Here is a 24,419-nt window from a genome sequence, read left to right as displayed (position 1 = left end):
AAAAACTCCAGAAAAAACCTCTTTCATGGATGGGGCGTATTAACGCCATAAAAATGATTCTCCTACCAAAGATCACGTACAAATTCCAAATGTTACCTATTAAACTCCCACAGGAATACATTAGAAAACTTAAATCAATAATCTCCAATATAATATGGAAAAACAAAAGATCAAGAATATCTTTAAAGACCCTAAAACAAGATAAAGACAAAGGGGGCCTTGCGGTTCCGGATATCCTAAAATATTATAAAGCAATAATCCTATCAAGAGCAATAGAATGGGCTAGGGATAACCAAGAAAAAAGATGGGTGAATATAGAAAAATATTATAGTAAAACACGTTTAGGATCTATTATTTGGAACCCTCCGAATCACAGAACGGTAGATGAGAAAACGCACTGTTTGACAAAAATAGTTTTAAAGATATGGGATGTAGTATATAAACAATTAGACAAGATTTATAATTCTCCCCTGATAGAATTAAAGGAGAATGAATATTTTGCACCAGGGAAAAGAAATATAGGTGGGAACTGGATAAAAAAGGATAAAGTACAGCTTAGAGAAATACTTAAAAAAGGGAAAATTGTCACAATTACTGAGTTGAAACAAAACACTGACACATGGGTGATAGATGAATGGAGGTACATGCAATTAGACCGCTTCGTGAAAAATCTACCTCAACCGATAAGATCCGGAGAAAATTTGACAGCGTTAGAAAAATTATGTTGTTCGGAAAAAACAAAAAATACAATATCTAAGCTATATAAACTAATATTGAAAGAAGAAGAAGCAGAGGTACCCACATTCATCAAAAAATGGGAAAAGGAATTGGGAACACAAAAAAACACGAGCACGATTAATAAAATGTTATTTTTGGCCCATAGCTCAGCGGCAGATATAAAAACGGCCGAGATGAATTATAAGTGTATGGCAAGGTGGTACGCAACGCCAGATAGGATAAGTAAATTTCAACATGGGAAATCGGCAGAGTGTTGGCGGGGCTGTGGAGGGATGGGTACTATGGCTCACTTATGGTGGAACTGTCCGGTAATTAAAAAATATTGGAAAAAAATCTTGAGCTTGATTAAAGAGATTACAAAAATAGAGGTGAAAGAGGATCCGTGGGTGGTTCTCTTCCACGGCATAGAAGGGAATGTGAAACAATATAGAACATCTCTGGTTCCACATCTATTAAACGCAGCAAAAAGATTAATCCCCAAAAATTGGTGGGGAAAAGAAAGTCCGGAAATGTGAGATGTGGGACTGGATAAATGCCGTGGAAGAGACCTATACCATGGAGCAGTTTTCTTTTTATAAAGAGGAAAAGATAGAAGTAGACAAATGGAAATGTTGGAAGGAGTTTAAAAAAACATGGAGTTATGCAGAAAAAAATCAGGATTTAAACTACCCACCAAGTAGATCATAAGCATTGCACAGGGGTTGGGGGGGGGGGGGGGGGGGGGGAGGGGGAAGGGAGGGGGAAGGGAGGGAGGGAGGGTTATACATATATATATGGTTTCTTTTTTTTCACTTAGATATGTAAACAGAGAGATTTATAAATAAAGACAAAATTTTAGAGAAGGGAAACTAAGGGTTGAGCCTCATCAGGTGAGGTTAGTTTTATATAATTATTTCCTTGTAAACCCCTGTTGTTTCCTTTGGTTGAAAACAAAATATATATGCCACAGTGATGAAGAGATGAGAAGAGACATATATGAGCGAGAAAGCTGAATTAGTCTCTCTAGGAATTTTCTGAAGTGGCAAAAAAAAAAAAAAAAAGAAAGATGAATGTAGCAATGTACAGAGACATCCTTGATGAAAACCTTCTCCAGAGCGCTCTGGATCTCAGACCTGGACCTTGGCCAAGGTTCATCTTTCAACAGGACAACGACCCTAAGCACACAGCCAATATAACAAAGGAGTGGCTATGGGACAACTCTGTGAATGTCCTTAAGTGTCTACAAAGCCCTTAATGTCTACAAAGCCCTGACTTAAACCTACACATACATATTAAGCGTTTGTTTACTACGATCTTGTAAGTACAATCTTAATTTGAGTGTATTAAACAGCGGGCGGTCCGCTTTCAGATAAAAGTGGTCTCTATAGTGGATTCGCTGCAAGATCACTTTTATGGGCGGTGGGAGAGGCGCTCCCTCTCCCGCCGCTTACCGGAGCCGTCAGTAGCGGTGGAGACAATTGTGTCCTTTCCCTCTGAGGCTGGATGCCGAGTGAGGGAAAGATGGCATAGCATTGGATGACGGAAGCAATGTCAAACGTCAGTTCCGCCCAATGGTCTTAAAGGCGAAAAAATGATTGAAAAAAAACCAAACTTTTTTTAATTTTATTTTTTATTGCATTTAAGTGTAAATGAGAGATCTAAGGTCTTTTTGACCCCAGGTGTCACATTAAAGAGGTCCTGTCATGCTTTTTATTTCTATTAAAAGGGATGTTTACATTCCTTATAATAGGAACAAAAGTGACCCAAACAAAAACATTTAAATGGACAGTGTAAAAATAAGTAAAGTAAAATATATAAGAAAAAAAAATTCAAAGCGCCCTGTCCTGCCAAACTCGCACGCTGAAGTGAACGCATACGTAAGTCACGCCCGCATATGCAAACGGCACACATGTGAGGTATCACCATGATCATTAGAGAGCGAGCAATAATTCTAGTAAAAGACTTCCTTTGTAACTCAAAACTGGTGACCTGTAGAATTGTTTAAACGTCGTCTATAGAGATTTTTAAGGATCAAAGTTTGTTGCCATTCCACGAGCGGGCGCAATTTTGAAGCATGACATGTTAGGTATCAATTTACTTGGCATAACATTATCTTTCACAATATAAAAAAAATTGGGCTAACTTTACTATTTTTTTTATTTTTTTATTAAAAAAAGTGTGTTTTGTTCCAAAAAAATTGCGTTTGTAAGACCGCTGCGCAAATATGGTGTGTAACGAAACGTCCCCACTCCTCTTGAGTGCTTTTGTCATATACCACTTCCTCCCAGTCTGAATATAGATATCAGAAATTCCAACCGCTCAGTACAAAACAAGATGGTACTTGTTTAATTGCTGAACATGGACTCTTTATTAGAATCAAAATTACAAGTCTTTTATACAGTAGAAGAGGAGGTCCCCCCTCCTGCTCATATTACTCTAACAATACATCTGTAACCAGAAACAGAATTAATATGAGCTAATTAACTAATCCCTTAAAGCAGCCGATGTGACTCCGTGCCCTCCTGAGTAGGGATGAGCTTCGTGTTCAAATCAAACGCATGTTCGACTCGAACATTGCCTGTTCGGTCGTTCGCCGAATTCCGAACGATATGGGCCGTTCGCGCCAAATTCGAGTGGCTCATCATGGCCCATAATTCACTGCAGCATTGCAGTGCATTGCTGGCTAATGATTGGCCAAGCATGCACTATGACCCACATGCTTGGCCAATCACAGCGCCGTCTGTACAGAAAACCATAATTGGCCAAAGCCAGGGTGGCTTTGGCCAATTATGGTTCAGGGGGGTTAGTACACGCCCCACACTATATAAGGCCGCCGGCACGGCAGCCCTGTGTAGTGTGTTCCGGCCTTGAGAGAGAGATAGATAGACAGAGAGACAGTGTCATTTGATTTAAGTTAGATAGAGTAGGCAGGCGAGTCAGTTAGCTGCACTTACAGTGTATTGTGTATATATATACATCCTAGGTGTTATATATATATATATATATATATATATATATATATATATACACTGTATTTAGCTTAGTTGATCCGTTCCTGTTATTCTCTTCCTACTGCTGACAGGCAGGCAGGTGTTTTTTACAGTATTTACAGCTACCTGAAGAAAATTGCTAGTGTTCTTCTGATCCTATTAGTCCTATTAGCTACAGTATTTACAGTTAGTGTAGTGCGTCCTCTGCACAGTGTGCACCTAAAGCTACCTGAAGAAAATTAGGGGTGTTCTTCTGATCCTATTAGTACAGTACCACAGGCAGCTGTAGTATTTACAAGTTAGTGTAGTGCGTCCTCTGCACGGTGTGCACCTAAAGCTACCTGAAGAAAATGAGTGGTGTTCTTCTGATCCTATTAGTACAGTACCACAGGCAGCTGCAGTATTTACAAGTTAGTGTAGTGCATCCTCTGCACAGTGTGCACCTAAAGCTACCTGAAGAAAATTAGTGGTGTTCTTCTGATCCTATTAGTACAGTACTGCAGGCAGCTGCAGTATTTACAAGTTAGTGTAGTGCGTCCTCTGCACAGTGTGCACCTAAAGCTACCTGAAGAAAATTAGTGGTGTTCTTCTGATCCTATTAGTACAGTACCGCAGGCAGTTGCAGTATTTACAAGTTAGTTTAGTGCGTCCTCTGCACAGTGTGCACCTAAAGCTACCTAAACAAAATTAGTGGTGTTCTCCTGATCCTATTAGTACAGTACCGCAGGCAACTGCAGTATTTACAAGTTAGTGTAGTGCCTTCTCTGCACAGTGTTCACCTAAAGCTACCTGATAAAAATTAGTGGTGTTTTTCTGATCCTGTTTGTACAGTACCACAGGCAGCTGCAGTATTTACAAGCAAGTAAGGGCGCAAAAACCGGAAGCCTTATATTACCATTATGTTAGTAGCAAACTAAAACTATAGTTATAAATATAACTAATACAGTCCACAAAAGTCCATATGAGGAGGTGAACTCGCATTAAGGAATCCACACAGAGGGCTGCCTTCCAGGGAGAGCTGAAACCAGGCTCCAAAATCTGCAGGAAACAACAAGGAGGGGAGGCGCCTCTAAGTGTAGTATGTAGGCCAATTTATTAAAAACACTATGTACAAACAACTCACATTTTGAAGAATAAAAAATGGCATATAATGCGGTTATGATCCAAAGAGGGAGTCCATCAGATCGGTCACAGGTATTACTGTTGCCTGCCGTGCGTGGGGCTTTTCTGAACACCGCTCGAGCCGGCCGCGGTGGAGATGTAGTTCAAAGCGAGGCCTGGAACGATGGTGGAGGGCAGACGCGGAGCTGTGACGTCACTGGAGAGCGACGCGTTTCCTGAGCGTACGGGCTACGATGTCACGATAGCCGCGCTCCTTCATCAAGCTACAGATGGATCGTAGTGACGGTTTAAGTGAGAGTTGGGGGGAGGAAAAAAGGGGAGGAGAAAGGGAGGAGGCGGAGTAGAATGGAAAGGGGAAGAGTAGTGACCGTATGGAAAACACTCTATTAAATATAAAAATAATAATAAAAAAGGTGCATGTCTAAAAAATCTCAATAAATAGCAGCAAACTTGCAAATGATATACATATATGTGAAATGTACCTATATAAAAAAAAAAAAAAAAAAAAAAAACAACAAAAAAAAAAAAATAAAAAAAAAAAATGTACCTATATAAAAAACAATTAAGGAAAGGGCGGTATTTAAAAAATTTAATTAAATATGAAGACATAATTAAAAATAAAAAATATAAAATATAAAAAATAATTAAATGATAAGTAGTGAATAAATGAAAATGGATAAATTGGCCAATGGATGTTAAGCGCAGCATGGGGCCAACATATTCTAAGCATTAGATAATAATATTAAAATCTAATAATTAATTCACAATTACTAAAAAATTGGATTAGAAAAATGGAAGGACCTCAGTATTACAGTTAGAGGTGTTGGTGCATATACATGTGTACACATACATGCATAGATGTGCATCCATACATACGCACATGCACACGTATACACCTCCGCTGTATAGCCCCCATGTATACACAACCCACGCAGAGCAGAGAACTGGGAATCACTCATACGGGGGAACCAATGCACACATATGGGTCATATGTAATTGATAATTTTTTAAATTTTTTTAAAAAACATGTGGTACGGTAGAGCCATTTAGTCTCTAGGGGACAATATGTAGTTACCATTAGGACCACCAATTGATTTAATTGATTTTTTGTGGATAAACAAATGTAGCGAGAGTATATAATATATTGATATGTTTATAAGATGGTTGCGATCTCGATGCTCTCATTGATTCCTCCTGGCGAGAGTACATCCAAGGTGTAAATCCAGAAGGTCTCACGGGCACAGAGCTTCTTGAATCTCTCAGCAGCTGGGAGGGACCTCGGGATCTGTTCAATGACCCATACCTTGAGGCCATCAGTGGAACTCTGGTGGGCTGAGGCAAAATGTTTTGGAACACTATGGGGGTCTGTTCCCCCCTCAATGAGCCTTCTGTGTTCGCCAAATCTCCGTCTCAAAGCCCTAATTGTCCGGCCTACATACATTAGGCCACAAGGACAACTTAGGCCGTAGATGACGAAGTCAGATGAACAGTTAAAAAATTCTTTTAGCATGTAGGTCTTGCCTTTGGTGGTGAAGGATTTCTGCCCGTGTTGGACGAAATTACAGGTTTTACATAAGGCCTTTCGGCATTGGTACATGCCTACCAGGGGAATCAATGTGAGTACAGGCGATATCGTTAAAGTGGGTTTAAGCTTACTAGGTGCAATCTTGTTTTTAAGACTGGGAGCCCTGCGGTAGATGACTTTAGGGCGAGGTGGAAGTAACATTTTTAAATGGGGGTCTTGATGTAAGATACCCTAATGCTTCTCTAGGATCTTCTCCATACCTTTATGTTTGTTATGGAAGGTAGTTATAAATCTACTAGAACCATCATATGTAGGTGAATTGGTTTTGGATTTAGGTGGTTTGCCGTGCAGGTAATGTTTGAAAGCTTCTTCCACTATAGTTTCAGGATATTTTTTTGTTGAAAAACTTTCTTTTAAGGGTTTCACTTAGTTCAACATAGTCTGAGTCCCTAGTACAGTTCTACCGCAGAACTGTCCTTTGGGAATGTTTGTAACCCATTTGGGAAGATGACAACTTTCAAAATGTAAATACGAGTTGCCTGCTGTAGGCTTAGTATAATTTTTAGAGGTGATGGTAGAACCATCATGTCCCAGTTCTAGATCTAAAAAAGCAATAGTGGCTGAGTCAGTGGCTGACGTGAAAGACAGCCTGTAGGGATTAGTATTGCAATGTTGGACAAAAGGAGTTATTAAATTAATATCACCATCCCAGATGTTGATTAGGTCATCAATATATCTCCCGAAGAAAATGATGTTGGCCTCAAAGGGTTGTTTTTTTAGATGAAATTATTTTCCCATAGACCCATCGCCAGGTTTGCATAAGAGGGTGCGAAATTCGCCCCCATTGCTGTACCTTGTATCTATTGGTAGTATTTTTTTTTTGTTTTGTTTTTTTTTTGTTTTTTTTTTTTATATAGGTACATTTCACATATATGCATATATGTATATCATTTGCAAGTTTGCTGCTATTTATTGAGATTTTTTAGACATGCACCTTTTTTATTATTATTTTTATATTTAATAGAGTGTTTTCCATACGGTCACTACTCTTCCCCTTTCCATTCTACTCCGCCTCCTCCCTTTCTCCTCCCCTTTTTTCCTCCCCCAACTCTCACTTAAGCCGTCACTACGATCCATCTGTAGCTTGATGAAGGAGCGCGGCTATCGTGACATCGTAGCTCGTACGCTCAGGAAACGCATCGCTCTCCAGTGACGTCACAGCTCCGCGTCTGCCCTCCACCAGCGTTCCAGGCCTCGCTTTGAACTACATCTCCACCGCGGCCGGCTCGAGCGGTGTTCAGCAAAGCCCCACGCACGGCAGGCAACAGTAATACCTGTGACCGATCTGATGGACTCCCTCTTTGAATCATAACCGCATTATATGCCGTTTTTTATTCTTCAAAATGTGAGTTGTTTGTACATACTGTTTTTAATAAATTGGCCTACATACTACACTTAGAGGTGCCTCCCCTCCTTGTTTTTTCCAGCTGCAGTATTTACAATTTAGTGTAGTGCGTCCCCTGCACAGTGTGCACCTAAAGCTACCTGAAGAAAATTAGTGGTGTTCTTCTGATCCTATTAATACCACAGGCAGGCAGCTACAGTATTTACAGTTAGTGTAGTGCGTCCTCTGCACAGTGTGCACCTAAAGCTACCTGGAGACAATTGCTGTTGTTCTGCTCCTATTAATACCACAGGCAGGCAGCTACAGTATTTACAGATAGTGCACATTGTCCTCTGCACTGTGTGCACCTAAAGCTACCTGAAGAAAATTAGTGGTGTTCTTCTGATTCTATTAATACCACAGGTAGCTACAGTATTTACAGTTAGTGTAGTGCGTCCTCTGCACAGTGTGCACCTAAAGATACCCGGAGACAATTGCTGTTGTTCTGCTCCTATTAATACCACAGGCAGGCAGCTACAGTATTTACAGTTAGTGCACTGTGTCCTCTGCACTGTGTGCACCTAAAGCTACCTGAAGAAAATTAGTGGTGTTCTTCTGATTCTATTAATACCACAGGTAGCTACAGTATTTACAGTTAGTTTAGTGCGTCCTCTGCACAGTGTGCACCTAAAGATACCTGGAGACAATTGTGTTGTTCTGCTCCTATTAATACCACAGGCAGGCAGCTACAGTATTTACAGTTAGTGCACTGTGTCCTCTGCACAGTGTGCACCTAAAGCTACCTGAAGAAAATTAGTGGTGTTCTTCTGATTCTATTAATACCACAGGTAGCTACAGTATTTACAGTTAGTGTAGTGCGTCCTCTGCACAGTGTGCACCTAAAGATACCTGGAGACAATTGCTGTTGTTCTGCTCCTATTAATACCACAGGCAGGCAGCTACAGTATTTACAGTTAGTGCACTGTGTCCTCTGCACAGTGTGCACCTAAAGCTACCTGAAGAAAATTAGTGGTGTTCTTCTGATCCTATTAGTACAGTACCACAGGCAGCTGTAGTATTTACAAGTTAGTGTAGTGCGTCCTCTGCACAATGCACACCTAAAGCTACCTGAAGAAAATTAGTGGTGTTCTTCTGATCCTATTAATATCACAGGCAGGCAGCTACAGTATTTACAGTTAGTGTAGTGCATCCTCTGCACAGTGTGCACCTAAAGCTACCTGGAGACAATTGCTGTTGCTCTGCTCCTATTAATACTATAGGCAGGCAGCTACAGTATTTACAGTTAGTGTACTGTGTCCTCTGCACAGTGTGCACCTAAAGCTACCTGAAGAAAATTAGTGGTGTTCTTCTGATCCTAATAATACTACAGGCAGGCAGTTGATTCTGCTAGCTGCAGTATCGGTATATATATATACATCCCAGCTTTGTGCAGCTACATCTCACTGCAGGCCATTAGTAAATCTGGAAGGCCAACAAGGAGAGGCAGACAGTCACAAGCCAATAAAAGAGGGCAAGCAGCTCTGTGTCTAGAGGCAACAGTGCTGGTCGTGGAGACAGTGCATCCTCATCAGCACGTGGCCGTGTGACACGCTTGTCCTTTTTTCGGCAGCTGGCCGTGTTGAGCCACAACATGCGGCAAGACTTGGTAGAGTGGATGACCAAGCTGTCCTCATCATCCTCATCCTCTCTCACCCAGGCTCAGGGTACTTTGTCTGGCAAAGCAGCTGCCAATGCGGCCTCTTTCCTCGGCTCAATAGCATCAGTCACTCCTTCCCTAGCCCCACCATGTCCTCCTGAGGAGTACCCCGAACTGTTTGACCACAGTGTTGGGTACATGCTCCAGAAGGATGCCCAGCGTTTTGAAGGCTCCGATGATGGTACCCAGCTAGAGGAAGGCAGTAACGTGAGCCCAGAGAGAGGGGGTGCCCAAGAAGGACAGCAATCTGGCAGTCATGTTCCCCCCAGCTGCAGCATACTGCCAGCTTTGCTCCAGTGATGAGGAGGGAGGGGATGATGAGGTCACTGACTCCACATGGGTGCCTGATAGGAGAGAGGAGGAGGAGGAGGCACATCACCAATGAGGCAGGATGCCCTCCAGGGGCCAGCTTAAGGGCAGCACACTGACTGCATCACACCGCAGAGCTCTGCATGTGCAGGGCGCTGCTGTCTCTGCGCGTTATTCCAAAAGTTCTTTGGTGTGGGCCTTTTTTGAGACGAGTGCATAAGATCCCACTGCTGCTATTTGCAACATATGTCTCAAGCGTATCTCTCGTGGCCAAAACATCTCCCACTTGGGCACCGCATGCTTGACCAGATATATGTTGACCTGCCATGCAGTTCGTTGGCAAGCGTACCTAAAAGACCTACACCAAAGAACAAAGAGGACCTCTCCCTGCTCCTCATCAGCTGGGATCTCCAACCTCACTATACCTTCAGTCCTCTCTGAGACCTGCACTGAGAGAAATTAAGGTGTAGGATTAGGTGTGTCACAGCCAAGTACTTGGGGGCAATCTGCTATCGGTACACCGACGTCAGATTGTACCAAGTAAATTTCCCTGCCCCAGCTGCTGCACCGCCGAAAGAAGTTCGTTCCCAGCCATCCACATGTCCAGCAGTTGAATGCTAGCTTGGCTAAATTGCTAGCACTTCAACTGCTGCCTTTTCAGTTGGTAGACTCTGCCCCCTTCCATGAGTTTGTGGAATGTGCGGTTCCTCAGTGGCAGGTCCCCAAATGCCACTTTTTTCACGGAAGGCGATTCCGGGTCTCTACCGGCATGTGGAAGGCAATGTCTTGGCCTCGCTGGACAGGGCGGTCAGCGGTAAGGTGCATATTACCGCTGACTCATGGTCCAGCAGGCATGGACAGGGACGTTACCTATCTTTCACCGCGCACTGGGTGACTCATCTGGCAGCTGGGAAGGATCCAGGACAAGGTGCAGTAGTGTTGGAGGTTGTTCTGCCACCACGCCTCCAAAATACTACTAGTGGTGATTCTGCCACACCTCTCTCCTCCACCCCCTCCTCTTCTTCTTCCTCCATGGCCTCTTCCTGTGCTGATTTGACTTCGGAACAAGCGGTGCTCCGTAGGCGTTCAAGGGGCTATGCAAGTACGCAGGCCAAAAGATGCCATGCGGTGCTTGAGCTGGTGTGCTTGGGGGACAGGAGCCACACTGGGGCAGAGATTCTGTAAGCTCTGCAGGGGCAGGTTCAGAGGTGGTTGACGCCACGCCAGCTTAAGGCAGGCATGGTGGTTTGCAACAATGGCACCAACCTCCTCTCCGCCCTCTGACAGGGGCAACTGACCCATGTGCCCTGTTTAGCACACCTCCTTAACTTGGTGGTGCAGCGGTTCTTGGGCAGGTACCCAGGCTTACAGGATGTCCTGAGGCAGGCCAGGAAAGTCTGTGTGCATTTCCGCAGGTCATATAATGCCAGTGCTCAGCTGGCTGACCTCCAAAGGGAATTTAACCTGCCGAAGAACCGCCTAATCTGTGACATGCCCACCAGGTGGAACTCAACGTTGGCCACGCTGCAGCAGCTGCACACGCAGCAGAGGGCCATCAATGAGTACCTGTGCGACTATAGCATCAGGACAGGGTCAGGGGAGCTTGTTTTTTTTCCCCACGCCAGTGGGCCATGATCAGGGATGCATGCACTGTCCTGTCACCATTTGAGGAGGCCACGAGGATGGTGAGCAGTGACAGTGCATGCATCGGTGACACTGTCCCCCTTGTCCACCTGTTGGAGCTGCGTGGAATAATAGACAGGGGACTTGAGGCAGAACAGAGGCAGGAAGAGGAGGACTTCCTTAGCTCTCAAGGTCCTCTTTATCCAGACAGTGTTCCAGCAGGCCTGCTGATCACACAGGAAGAGGAGGAGGAGGAGGAAGAGGAGGATTGTGTCAGCATGGAGGTGGAGCCTGGCACTCAGCATCAGCAGCAGTCTTTAAGGGATCATTTACAGTCCAAAGAAATCCATGGACTTGTACGTGGCTGGGAGGAGGTGGCTGCGGATCTTGCCATCCTTAGTGACCCAGAGGACTCCGGACCGAATGCCTCAGCAAATCTACGCTGCATGGCCTCCCTGATCCTGCAAATCCTGCGGAAGGATCCTCGTATTTGTGGTATCAAGGAGAGGGATCAATACTGGCTGACAACCCTCCTTGATCCACGTTACAAGGGTAAGGTTGCGTTTCTTATCTTGCCATCGCAGAGGGAGCAGAGGATGAAACATCTTCGGGAGGCCTTGCAGAAAGGTCTGTGTAACGCGTTCCCAGAGACTGGGAGGTTACAAACTCCTGTTCCTGGACAATGTATTGCTGAGGCTTCAGTCAGTCAAAGAAGGAGCGGTGGAGAAGGTGGCCGTCTGACCGATGCGTTCAGACAATTTTTTAGGTATATTTGGTTCCAGCAACCATCGCTAGCGTCTGTTTTACATGGTGCAGGAATACCTAGGGGCAAGATCTGACTTGGACACCTTTCCCACCGAAAATCCTCTGGGTTACTGGGTTTTGAGGATGGATCACTGGCCAGAGCTTGAACAGTATGCAATTGAGCTACTGGCCTGTCCTGCATCCAGCGTTCTTTAGGAACGCACACTCAGTGCTGCTGGAGGTTTTGTAACCGATCACAGGGTGCGCCTGTCCACCGACTCCGTCGATCGACTAACCTTCATAAAAATTAATTAGTCTTGGATCACCACCAGCTACCAAGCACCTGATGCTGATGTAACCGAATAATTTTTTTTAAAATCTCAGATCCCTTCAAGACTGCCTATGCTGATGCTGAGTGACTATCCTCTTCCTCCTCAATATTTTTGGTTCTGGGCGCCGCCACCAGAGGCTAAGGCCCAATTTTTCAGCCCCTGTTTAAGGGGCGTGTAATTACAATTTTTGATGCAATACTTTGCAGCAGGGCTTGTTCCTGCGCTCCAACTAGAGTATCTGTGAGGGGTTGCAGTGTTGTGGCACCAGCACCAGTGCCTAAAGCCCAATTTTTCAGCCCCTGTTTAGCAGGGATGTGTAATTACAATTTTTGATGCAATATTTTACAGGAGGGCTCATTCCTCTGCTCCAACTAGAGTATCTGTGAGGGGTTGCAGTGTTGTGGCACCAGTGCGTAAGGCCCAATTTTTCTTCCCCTGTTCAACAGGGACATGTAATTACAATTCTTGATCTAATATTTCACAGCAGGGCTCATTTCTGCACCCACCAAGAGTAACTGTGAGGACTTACAGTGTTGTGGCAACACCACCACCACCACCACCAAAGGCCCAATTTTTCTGCCCTTGTTCAACAGGTGCATGTAATTACAATTCTTGATCTAATATTTCACAGCAGGGCCTGTTACTGCGCCCACCAAGAGTAACTGTGAGGGCTTACAGTGTTGTGGCACCAGCACCACCACCACCAAAGGCCCAATTTTTCTGACCCTGTTCAACAGGGGCATGTAATTACAATTCTTGATCTAATATTTCACAGCAGAGCCCGTTCCTGCGCCCACCAAGAGTAACTGTGAGGGCTTACAGTGTTGTGGCAACACCAACACCCAAGGGCCCAATTTCTGCAGAGTATATAGGGGAGGCCCCTACTTTCAAACATCCAACTTACAAACGACTCCTACTTGCAAATGGAAGGAGACAACAGGAAGTGAGATGAAATCTACCCCTAGGAAGGGAAATTCTCTCCTGTAAGAGTTAATATGAGAAAAACGTGTCTCCTCTTCACTGATGCTTTATCACCAATCCTTGTTTCACTAAAAACCCCAAATTGTCAAAAAACATTTGTCATTGGGACAGAAAGTGAGGTAAAATCTTCTGAAGAGGTGCATAGACAGCAAAACAAATGCCACAGGGGTGATAACCCTTCCCTATGTTTTCCAAAAAACTTAAAATAGATTTTTTTGCTGGAGCTAAACACGTTAAAAATGTACCAGTTCAAAATTACAAACAGATTCTACTTAACAACAAACCTACAGTCCCTGTCTTGTTTGCACCGCCTGTATACTGCTGTTCAGAGTATATAGGGCCTGGTGGCCCCACACCTTTCCTTTTTTTAATTTGGGTGCGGGGTTCCCCTTAATATACATACAAGACCCAAAGGGCCTGGTAATGGACCGGGGGGTACCCATGCTGTTTGACTCACTGATTTTCATCCATATTGCCAGGACCCGACATTACATTAAAGCCGCAAGCAGTTTTAAATGACTTTTATTCCTTTAAAAATGTCATTTTGTTCAGGGACTGTTCTAAGCATGGGAAACACGTGCCACTTTACAGGCATACTATAGACACCCCCCAGGTACAATATTTAAAGGAATATTTCACTTTTTTTTTTTTTTTCACTTTAAACATCATTAAAATCACTGCTCCCGAAAAAATGGCCGTTTTTAAAACTTTTTTTGCATTGATACATGTTCCTTTGGGCAGGACCCGGGTCCCCAAACCCTTTTCAGGACAATACCATGCAAATTAGCCTTTAAAATTAGCATTTTTGATTTCGAATGTTCGAGTCCCATAGACTCCAATGGGGTTCTAACGTTTGTGCAAATTTTCGGTCCGTTTGCAGGTTCTGGTGCGAACCGAACCGGGGGGGTGTTCGGCTCATCCCTACTCCTGAGCATTGTTATGATTAATCAGGATTTCACTACAGGTCAAACTTGTGGTCACCAAGCTTCACACAGTAGCATAAACACAGGACCCCTTTTCACAATAGCAGGAGCTAATTACAATTATCAATACAAACAGTGATCTCCCCCCTCCTCAGCCTAGTAGGCAACAAACTATAGTAGGAGTAGACTGTCCGGCTCCTACCCAGTTCTAGAGGCCAATGTGATCAGCTCTCTCAACTAACATGTTGAGTTCAGAATCAAACAAACCACGAATAGTCTTTACATATATCCTGGGGCAGGACCCGGATAAATATTATTGTCCCATTTTAAGCAATCCAAGACATACCCTCCCAGTCACCATTTCCAATATGGCAAACACAGGGTTCCCAGAGTCTGTGTGACCTGGGGGACAAGGACCCGAATCCAAAGTAACACCACCTCAAGGGTTCCTTTTAACCTTTTAACTTGTAAACAACAGATCTCAAAAAGAGGCTCGGTCCTTTATTAGTTAATCTGGTAAGCAAGCCCTTTCAGCTTCTGGTGGTGGTGTTAAGTCACAGGATCACTCTTCAAAGCATTGGATAGTGGTAAAGATTTATTGGAATCACTGGATTATTTTTACCACTGGATTACTTTATTTAATTTATGGATTTGTGTTATATGCTCTTTTCTTTGTTTGTATATATTAGTGCAACTTTACAGAGCTTTATTCCAAATATAGGTATGCCAAGCTTGTAGCATCATACTCAAAAAGACTTTAGACTGTAATGCCACGTATACACGATCAGAATTTTGGTTGGAAAAAGCTATGATGGTTTTTCCGATGGGATTACGCTCAAGCTTGCATACACACGGTCACACCAAATTCCGACCGTGAAGAACGCGGTGACGTACAACACGTATGGCGGCACTATAAAAAGGAAGTTCAATAGCCACTGCTCCACCCTTTGGGCTCCTTCTGCTAATCTTGTGTTTATCTCATGTTAGTAGAAGTTTGGTGAGAGACGATTTGCGCTTTTCAGCCTCGTGCTTTTCAGTCCATTCCTGCTCTTCAGTTTGTGCTTGTGGGTTTGTATCTGGTTTTCAGTGCGTGTAGTCAGTTCGTATTTGTTTTTCAGTGCGTTCTTTTTCGCTCGTTTCTGATTTTCAGCTCACTCTTCACAGGCCTTGCTGTTCTTCAGTGCCTTCTGTTAGTTCGTTCTGACCAGCCGACCGTTTTGAAGCCATGTTGCGGGTATGTGCTCGTCGTAGAGTTCGTGCTTTGTGGGGGCTTGGTGTTGGGGTTCTTGCTTTGACTCAAGCCCAGTCCATGAACAGGGTGGGGAGGAGTTCATGGACCAAGAATTGGTTACTCCAGCGTGACCAATTCTCTCATATGCCATTGCTGCGTGGGATCCAGGAGAATAACCCTGATGATTTCAGGAATTTTCTCCAGATGATGGACCCCGTTTTTCACCGTCTGTTGGCTTTGCTGTCCCCTTATATTAGCAGGCAGGACACCTGCATGCGGCAAGCCATCACCCCGGAGCATAGGCCTGTCGCCACGTTGCGGTACTTGGCAACAGGGAGAAGTCTACAGGACCTCGTATTATAAATATGCAGGCATACATCTATTACCTGAATCTGTGGTATCAGACACTCACCTGTTGTGGTGACAATTTCAACCACCTCTCCTTCCTCCACATCCCGAGGTTGTGGTGTCCTCCCCATCTTCAGGAGGTGGGGGGTTCCTGGTGTCCTCAGATGTCCCGAGTCTTTTCTCCCCTATGAGAATGAAACAAAAGGTATACTTAGCACACAGATATTTGTGGCCAGAAATATGAATGTGAAACATTGCTTTGAAGTGGGGTACAACTGTCTGTTTGGGCAGAGTTCCAAGTTGAAGACATGATTTATTCCCTTAACAAAGCTGGAATACTTACCTTTTTTGGACAACTTTCACACATGTAGACACCCCTAGTATCCACTGGAGCACCTGTGTGGGACACCCTAAAAAGTTTGTTCTGGTGTCCCACACTAGTGCTCCTAGATAGTCCAGATGTGTAAACAGCTGCTGAGTGTCCTCTCCTTACACTGAATCAAGTTTGCAATCCATTCTATTTACAAAACACGTCTAGACAACAATGTCCTAAACTTCTTTTAATACAAATTAGCATGACCAAATGTAGTTAACCCTGTATCTGCCAAAAACATCATAGTTGGCAAACGAACGATGTGTACTGCGACTGATTACTGTGCCCACGAACATGAAAGTAGCCATTTTTAACTGTACAACAGTAAAGAAAAGCACATGAAGCAGCATGCAAGTAATAATAGGGACACATGACAACTACTTACTGAAACAATTCAAAGACTCTGAATTCTTGGGCCAGTTCATCGACAAATACAGGGATATGCAAAATTTGTGGGAGGTTAAAAACACCTTATATCGCAATAAACCAGCTAGGAAGGCATCGCTGGAGAAACTGCTGCAATTTGTGAAGACGCAGGTCCCCGACGCAGACATCGAGTTTGTGGAGAAGAAAATTGGTAGCTTGAGAAGCACGTATAGGAAGGAGCTTAATAAGGTCCAGGCTTCCATGAGATCAGGAGCAGCAGCAGAGGATGTGTCTGTACCCAGTCTGTGGTACTACAATAGTATGCGGTCTCTGGAAGACCAGATTGAAGCCAGGGAATCACTTTCTACACTTCCATCCAGCCTTCCCTCAACCCTTCCCTCAACCCCAGCTGAGGCTTCCGAGGACCACCTGGGCCTTCCATCCTGGAAAAAGTTGAGGAGCCCAGCTGGAGCCAGGTATAGTATTTTTTAACATATTTATTGTCCGAAAATTATTGTTGTTAACTAGATGTTGTTATTGCTAAAAAATGAATGATTTAACAAAAAGTGTTTGACATATCAATAGACAGTAGGGGCCAAAAATGATTGTGACAAGAATGAAAAATGCTGGGCTCAGAATGATAGTCTTTTCTATTTATTAACATTCAATTTGCAACAGTCATGAGCTGCAAATTGTGTGTTATTGATGAACCAAAAACTAAAACTATGTCCCTTTTTCATACACAGGAAGACCTCAGTCAGGATGAGGCTCTGGAAAGTGGCAGACAGGAGGAGATGAGGGTGTCATCCAGGAGGTGGCAGAGCTCTGTAGCCTCACCCAATCCCAGGTGCCTCCCCTCTGCCTTACAACAAAAATGGCCAGGAAGGGGAGTAACGTGGAGGAGGCAGCACTGGGCCTCATTAAGGATGCTAATGCGGCCATGAAAACACCCCCCCAATGCTGAAGAGGCCTATGGCTGCTATATAGCTGCCAAGTTGCAGAAGATGGAGGAGGGCCAATGCCTCAACTGCGAAAAAATTCTTTTTGAGGCCATGCATAAGGGGTTGAGGGGCCAAATGACCACTAACGTGCACTTATGTGCGCTCGCCCATCCTCCTTCTCCTGCCACAAGTCCACCTCCAGAGCCAAGGCCTCCAAGGAAGGCTGCAGGGAAGGCTGCAGGGAAAACAAGAAAGTGATGGCCTGGGTTCAGTCTGGTCTGACAGAAGACGCAGCCTGTTGTAGTACCACATCCTGGGGACATATGTGTCATCTTCTACTGTTCCTGATCTCTGGGAGTCCTGGACCAGATTATGCTCTCTTAAATATGGACTCCTCAGGCTACCAATTTTTTTTACAAAGAGTTGATGTCTGCCCTGGGGGCCAAAGGTTTCGCAAATTCAAACAGTTTCTCCAGCGTTGCCTTCCTCTTTATTTTGTTATTATGAGCCAGAATAAATGGATTTTTTTATATGAAAATACTTGCCTATGTGTTTTTCTTCAAATAGGACAGTTTGTTTGTGAGCAGGCAGGTACATTTCCAAAATACAATGTCAAATTAACAAGGGACACCAACCAACCTCCTTGAGCTTTAAAAATACAAGATAATAATGTTGTTGTGTAAACTTTTGACACACCAAAAAAAAATAATTATGGAGATCACTAGAAAATAATTTTAAAAAACAGGAGATCTTAATTAAAAAAAAAAATGACTATAAAAAATAATTGTAAACATTATTATGGAGATCTGGCTTTAAAAAAAAAAAAGATTATTCAGGAGATCACGAGAAATAATAAAGAAATAAGTTTGTCATAACTCTGTGTGAATATCAGCAGCAAAACAAATTCATTATTCTAGCATTATAAAGAACAAAAGATTCAATAATTTGCAGCGTGACAAATGTGCTATCTCCATTACGAACGCTAGTTTTACCAGACCGAGCGCTTCCGTCTCGTACTTGATTCTGAGCATGCGTTGTTTTTTGCGCGCCTGAATTGCATACAGACGATCACATTTTTGGATAGGAACTTTTTCCAACCAGAAAATAGAGAACCTGCTCTCAATCTTTTGCTGGCTGGAATTCCACCAGCAAAAGTCCGATGGAGCATACACACGGTCACATTTTCCGACCAAAAAAGCTTTCATCAGAGTTTTGTTGGCGGCATTTCCGATCATGTGTATGCGGCTATACTGGTGCCAAAGGTGCATAAGGCTCCATTCACGCCTGAGTGTGGTGTTTTTGAGCTTTTTTCCAGCGTTTTGTCAAGCGTATTTGCGCGTTTCCATGCAGCGTTTTCCGGCGTTTTTGAGCTTTGGCGTTTTTTTATTAGCCAATAAGAAAAATGATCATCTGTTTCATCACTTGTTGCTATGTTGTCATCTGCTTCCTGCTCCAAAAACGCCCAAATCTGCCCAATTCGAGCGACAAAAAAGGGTCCAGAACTTGTTTGAGCTTCAGGCGTAGGGCTTCAGGCGACTTGGAGTGGAGATGTGAACCATCTCCATAGAGAATAATGGATTTTTTCCCCTCCAGCGTTTTGTAGCTTGAGGCTTCAAGCTACAAAACACTCAGGTGTGAATGGAGCCTTACAAAGTATTGAGCAAAGGCTGTAAATACTTATGTACAGTACATGTGATTTCTTTTTATTTCTAATAAATTTGCAAAGATTTCAGACACGTTGTCATTATGGGGTATTGAGGAAACTAATGAATTTAATCAATTCTGGAATAAGGCTGTAACATAACAAAATGTGGAAAAAGTGAAGCACTGTGAATATTTTCTGGATGCACTGTAGTCTAAAGGTGGCCATATACACTGTGATCATATCATAATATGATCGATCAAAATCCGATCATATTCATGAAAAAAGAAACCTGACGGATGCAGTTGCTGCTGACGACCTGAGAATCCTGCGAACATCCCCGGCATGAGAGAGTGAGGAATGGACATCCTTTCCACTCCTGTCTTCTCCCCCCTCCTTAGCTGCCTGGTGATTGGATGAGTGACTGAATGCAGGACGCAACAGAGCGCTCCCAGATTATCTGCAGGAATGCCAGCAAGAACGTGTGGTGATGGTGAGAGCACACAGCGGTTCTCTGGGGCACGTACACAGAGAGACAGTGTACTAGGAGCTCACCAGACACTCGGGTCCACCACGTGGTGGCGGCGTCCTGGCTGAGAGGACAGGAGGCTGAGGGGAGACCTGCTGCTGCTAAAGTGGACGGCGGGTCGGACTGAAGGACAGGAGAGGACTGCGGCGCCCCCCCCTCCCCCTCAGGACCTCATGTTCTGCTAACCTGGTACTCCCTTCTGAAACCTCCAGGAGTGAGCCAACAGAGGGATGAGTGATCTGTTTTGTATTTGCTCATAATATATCTGTGCTGCAGTACTACTGGATGGATTAAAAATAAGGATATAGAGAGACTCTCCCGCTGGTACAAGGACTAAAACTGTGAAAGGGATTACATTCCTTAAAATCGGTTCCCGGGTCTTATGTTAGACTGGACTGTGTTCACAGGGGTGTTATGTACAACAGTAAAAGTATGGGAAGTAAATAAGTAAGGCAATCCAGTTGAATAAAGGACGATCTTAGATAATTAATGGAAGCAGAGACTAACTGGAAAGATCTGCTGATAAGAGAGTTCCGGGAGAGCAGGGATGGTGGGACCCTCCCCACACCAGCATACACGAGTTTTACAACCCACTCTTACACCTGTCTCTAACAAAGGAAAAGTGTCTGAATTCAATATATTAAAACTGTAAGATAATAAGCATTACGTTGTTCATTTAATAGCAGTGAATTGTTGGATTACCGTTAAGAACACCCTGTATCAACCAGTACCAACCAGTGTGACAGCGGGAAGGGGGACTAGGTCACACACTAATTAAGCAGCCATTCACCCTCCTCTCCCCACCTTACCAGACCCAATTGTGGGCAGCAGCTGTTTTGTTTTTTCAAAAATTACTGGGAAACTGTTGGGAGAGCAGGGATGGTGGGAGCCTCCCCTCACCAACATATATGAGTTTCATAGCCCACTCCTACATCTTTCTCTAACAAAGGAAAAGTGTCTGAATTCAATAAATTAGAACAGTAAGATAATAAGCACTGTGCTGTTCACCTCATAGAAGTGAATCATTGAATTACCATTAAGAACACCTGTATCAATCAGAAACAACCAGTGTGACAGTGGGAAGGTGGATACGGTTAGACATTAAGTAAGCAGTCACCTAACTTCCCCCTCCACCTCACCGGATCCGTTTGTGGACAGTAGCTGATCTCTTCAAAAATTATCGGGAAAAGGTCAGGCGAGCAGGGATGGTGGGATCCTCCCCTCACTAACATATACAAGCTTCTCAGCCCACTCATATATTTGTCTCTAACAAAGGAAAAGTGTCTGAAATCACTATATTAGCACTGTAATAAGCATTGCGCTGTTCATCGGATAGTAGTGAATCATTGAATTACCGTCAAGAACACCCTGTACCAACCAGTATCAACCTGTGTGACAGCGGGTAGGTGGATAAGGTTACACACTATGTATCACTAATGTGGTACACAGGTTCTCCGCCCCTTCCTATGTGCCAAACGCTGCGCTCATGGGACTAAAGCCTCACTCTAAGCAGCCGCTTTAAATAATCAGAACAGTGCAAAATAATAAATGATTCACTATAAACCCGCCCTCACAAATAGTGAAATCAAATAGCAGCGCTAAACTCAAATTAACCTAAAATTGTGTGTGAAAATTAGAAGTGACAAACTAATTAACACCACCCTCTAACAACACAATGTGCCCTTATGCTTATAATCAACATACAATGTGTGAAACATCTGTGTAATAAACTATATCAAAAAATAGCAAGCATATAAAATCCAATAATCAGTGAGACATAGTGATATGAGTGATAGTCCATAACATAATATGGTACAGATCTTCAGTGACACAATCTTCCACCACACCGCTGTGATTTGTGACTTCCACTCCCCTTCAGCGAGCAAACTCACCAGCTCCTCTTGCCTTACACTCTCGGGTTCGGCTCACAGGCTTTTTCCCACACAGTAGGGGGCAAAGTAGTAACCTCCAATCAATCCCCATTTAGTATCCAGAGTATATATGCAAACGCTCTCTCCACATGAAAAAAAGGAAGGCGAACCAATAGTGCAGTAACGCAATAAACTTTAATTAAAACAACACTCTCCTCCACCATTGAACTCACATTTCACAAACTTCAATCAAGCAAAGAGGCACAGCAACCATGGACATCACCAAAAAAACTCTCCAAACGAGAAAATGGACGTATGGTGGTCACGGCGGACCTATGTAGCTCGATAGTCGGTGACACTCTCACCCGTTCCCTGGAGTCTCCTGGAGCCGCTTCCCCGCTTACTCGTATGGCGCTTCCTGTCACAGTGTCCTACGTCAAGCACTTTAGATTGCCATATAGCCAAGCCCCGACATGTTTCGTCACGAAGGACTTAATCATGGGATTGGCTAAACTGTCTGGCAATCTTTCTTATATACCCTCCCATCGTATAACGAGCGGCGTTGATGACACTGCGCTTGCGCGCTCCCTGTGTCTCCGCTCGCACCATACGTATACATTGCTTTGTATTGAAGAGTCAACATACATTTAAAATCTATGGGTACTGCAAATACTACAATATATCACTATAAGGCGACAATAGCTGATTAGTAGTCGCGCAATCCACCCATAGAGAGCGCGATTCACCAATCCTATTTGCAAACGCTATATATTGCAAATATAAAATGACAATTATAGAATATGAGTTATACAATATATAAAATTTTATAAAATATAGATAAACCTAAAATTAAAAATAAAAATAAATGGTTGGATATACATATAAAAAAAGGCTTAACCCATTATGGTATACACCAAATTATTCCATCATATGGACACCCTCGATATACCTAATGAAACACACTTCCTATCTAAAATCACACCTCCTTAACTACTCAAAGACAATCGGTTATCACATACCGACGGTCTCCCCCATTTTTTACCCCCACCTATAGGTGATCTCATAATTGCGTTGGTGTTACAGATTCACAACCTATCAACTTTTCACGGTGAGGGTGAAGTAAAACAGGACCTCAACTGTTCCCTCAATAGTTATTAATAAAACAGTTGAGGTCCAGTTCTATATTCAAACCCCCGGGAAAAAGACATCTCAAAAGGTATATCCATCGAGTTTCTCGTTGGGATAGATCTCTTACCCTGTTTGAGCTCCTCCACGATGGATATACAATGTCTATCCCATAAAACTGGAGTAAACTTGGGTCCTGATTATGTTTTTCCTTAAAATGGAGGGACACACTGTGATATTTGAAACCATTTTTGATATTTGTTAGATGCTCAGAAATACGGACCCTCAATAGTCTTTTTGTGCGCCCTACATAGAACAGGCCGCATGGGCACCACATCAAGTACACCACATATGATGAATTACATGTGATGAACTCCTTTATTTCAAATGTTTCATTTACTTGATTAGTGATGCTCTTCATGCTGCTGTTCCTAATTCTCACTGTCCTGCAACACACGTACTTTCTGCATGGGAAGAAGCCATTAAGATTTATTTTAATTGATGGTCGTCCTGGTGGATCAAGGATTTTTTTCACCACTTTGTCTCCAAAACTAGGGGCCCTTCTGTAAATAAACTTGGGAGTTTCTGGTAGCATCTCTCCTAGATGTCAGCCCCTACGGAGAATATACCAATATTTTTTGAAAATCATCTCAATCTCTCTGTACTGGCTATGGTAGTTCGATATAAATCCCCATTGATGTTTCTCGTCAGATCTGGTCCTTTCTTTGTTTTTTAAAACGTCCTCCCTTGGTATATTGGCCACCCGCTCTATGACCTCATCCACAGATTTTTCTGAATACCCCTTCTCAAGGAATCTCTCCTTCAGCACATTTGCCTGTGCATAATACTTCCCTTGTTCAGTACAATTCCGACAGACCCTCAACAGTTGTCCCTTCGGAATGTTCTTTATCCACACAGGGTGGTGTCCACTCCTGATGGACAAAAAACTATTCCGGTCCGTTGGTTTAAAGTACACGCATGTTGCCAGAGAGTGATCCTTCCTTTCAATGGTCACGTCCAAAAAGTTGACGCTCGTATCTCTAATCTGGGCTTCCAATTTAATTTCACTATTTGTGAGGGCGGGTTTATAGTTAATCATTTATTATTTTGTACTGTTCTGATTATTTAAAGCGGCTGCTTAGAGTGAGGCTTTAGTCCCATGAGCACAGCGTTTGGCACATAGGAAGGGGCGGAGAACCTGTGTACCATATTAGTGATACATTTCGTGAGTATATTTTAACGCTTGCAGCCATGGAGGTTTTCAATTTTCTTACCAACAGACAAATGAATCCAGATAGTATCTTTTCAGCCAACCAAGAGATGACTGAAAATGATGAGGATGTATCCGGCATGCTCAAAAGTTTAGAAAGTCTATTGGAAAAACAGATTAAGACTTGGTGGGATCTGTTCACGTTCACACACTATCAAAAGGAAAAATTTTTTTTTAGAAGCCTGAGGTGGGATGTTCCCCCTCAGGATGGTCTTGAGGACCAGTGTTTTATGAATGAATGGTTGGAATTTTTTAACAGAGTGGGGAGGGAGTTACAAGATTTGGTGCTTACTAGAAAACAAGTAAAATTGGGGAAACTCAATGAACAAATTAGTACCATTCGTAGTAAATTGGAA

At 43.3% G+C, this 24,419-nt stretch overlaps 1 pseudogene; it reads left to right on the top strand.

Annotated features, from left to right (window-relative positions):
* LOC141109842 (uncharacterized) overlaps positions 1-23,362 on the top strand; it is a 31,112-nt pseudogene extending 7,750 nt beyond the window's left edge.
* The last annotated feature ends 1,057 nt before the right edge of the window (positions 23,363-24,419 follow it).

Source organism: Aquarana catesbeiana, linkage group LG10, assembly GCF_042186555.1.
Source record: "Aquarana catesbeiana isolate 2022-GZ linkage group LG10, ASM4218655v1, whole genome shotgun sequence".
Lineage (NCBI taxonomy): Eukaryota > Metazoa > Chordata > Amphibia > Anura > Ranidae > Aquarana > Aquarana catesbeiana.
Note: the sequence above shows the minus strand (reverse complement) of the source record. Positions and strands in the feature narration are given on the sequence as shown.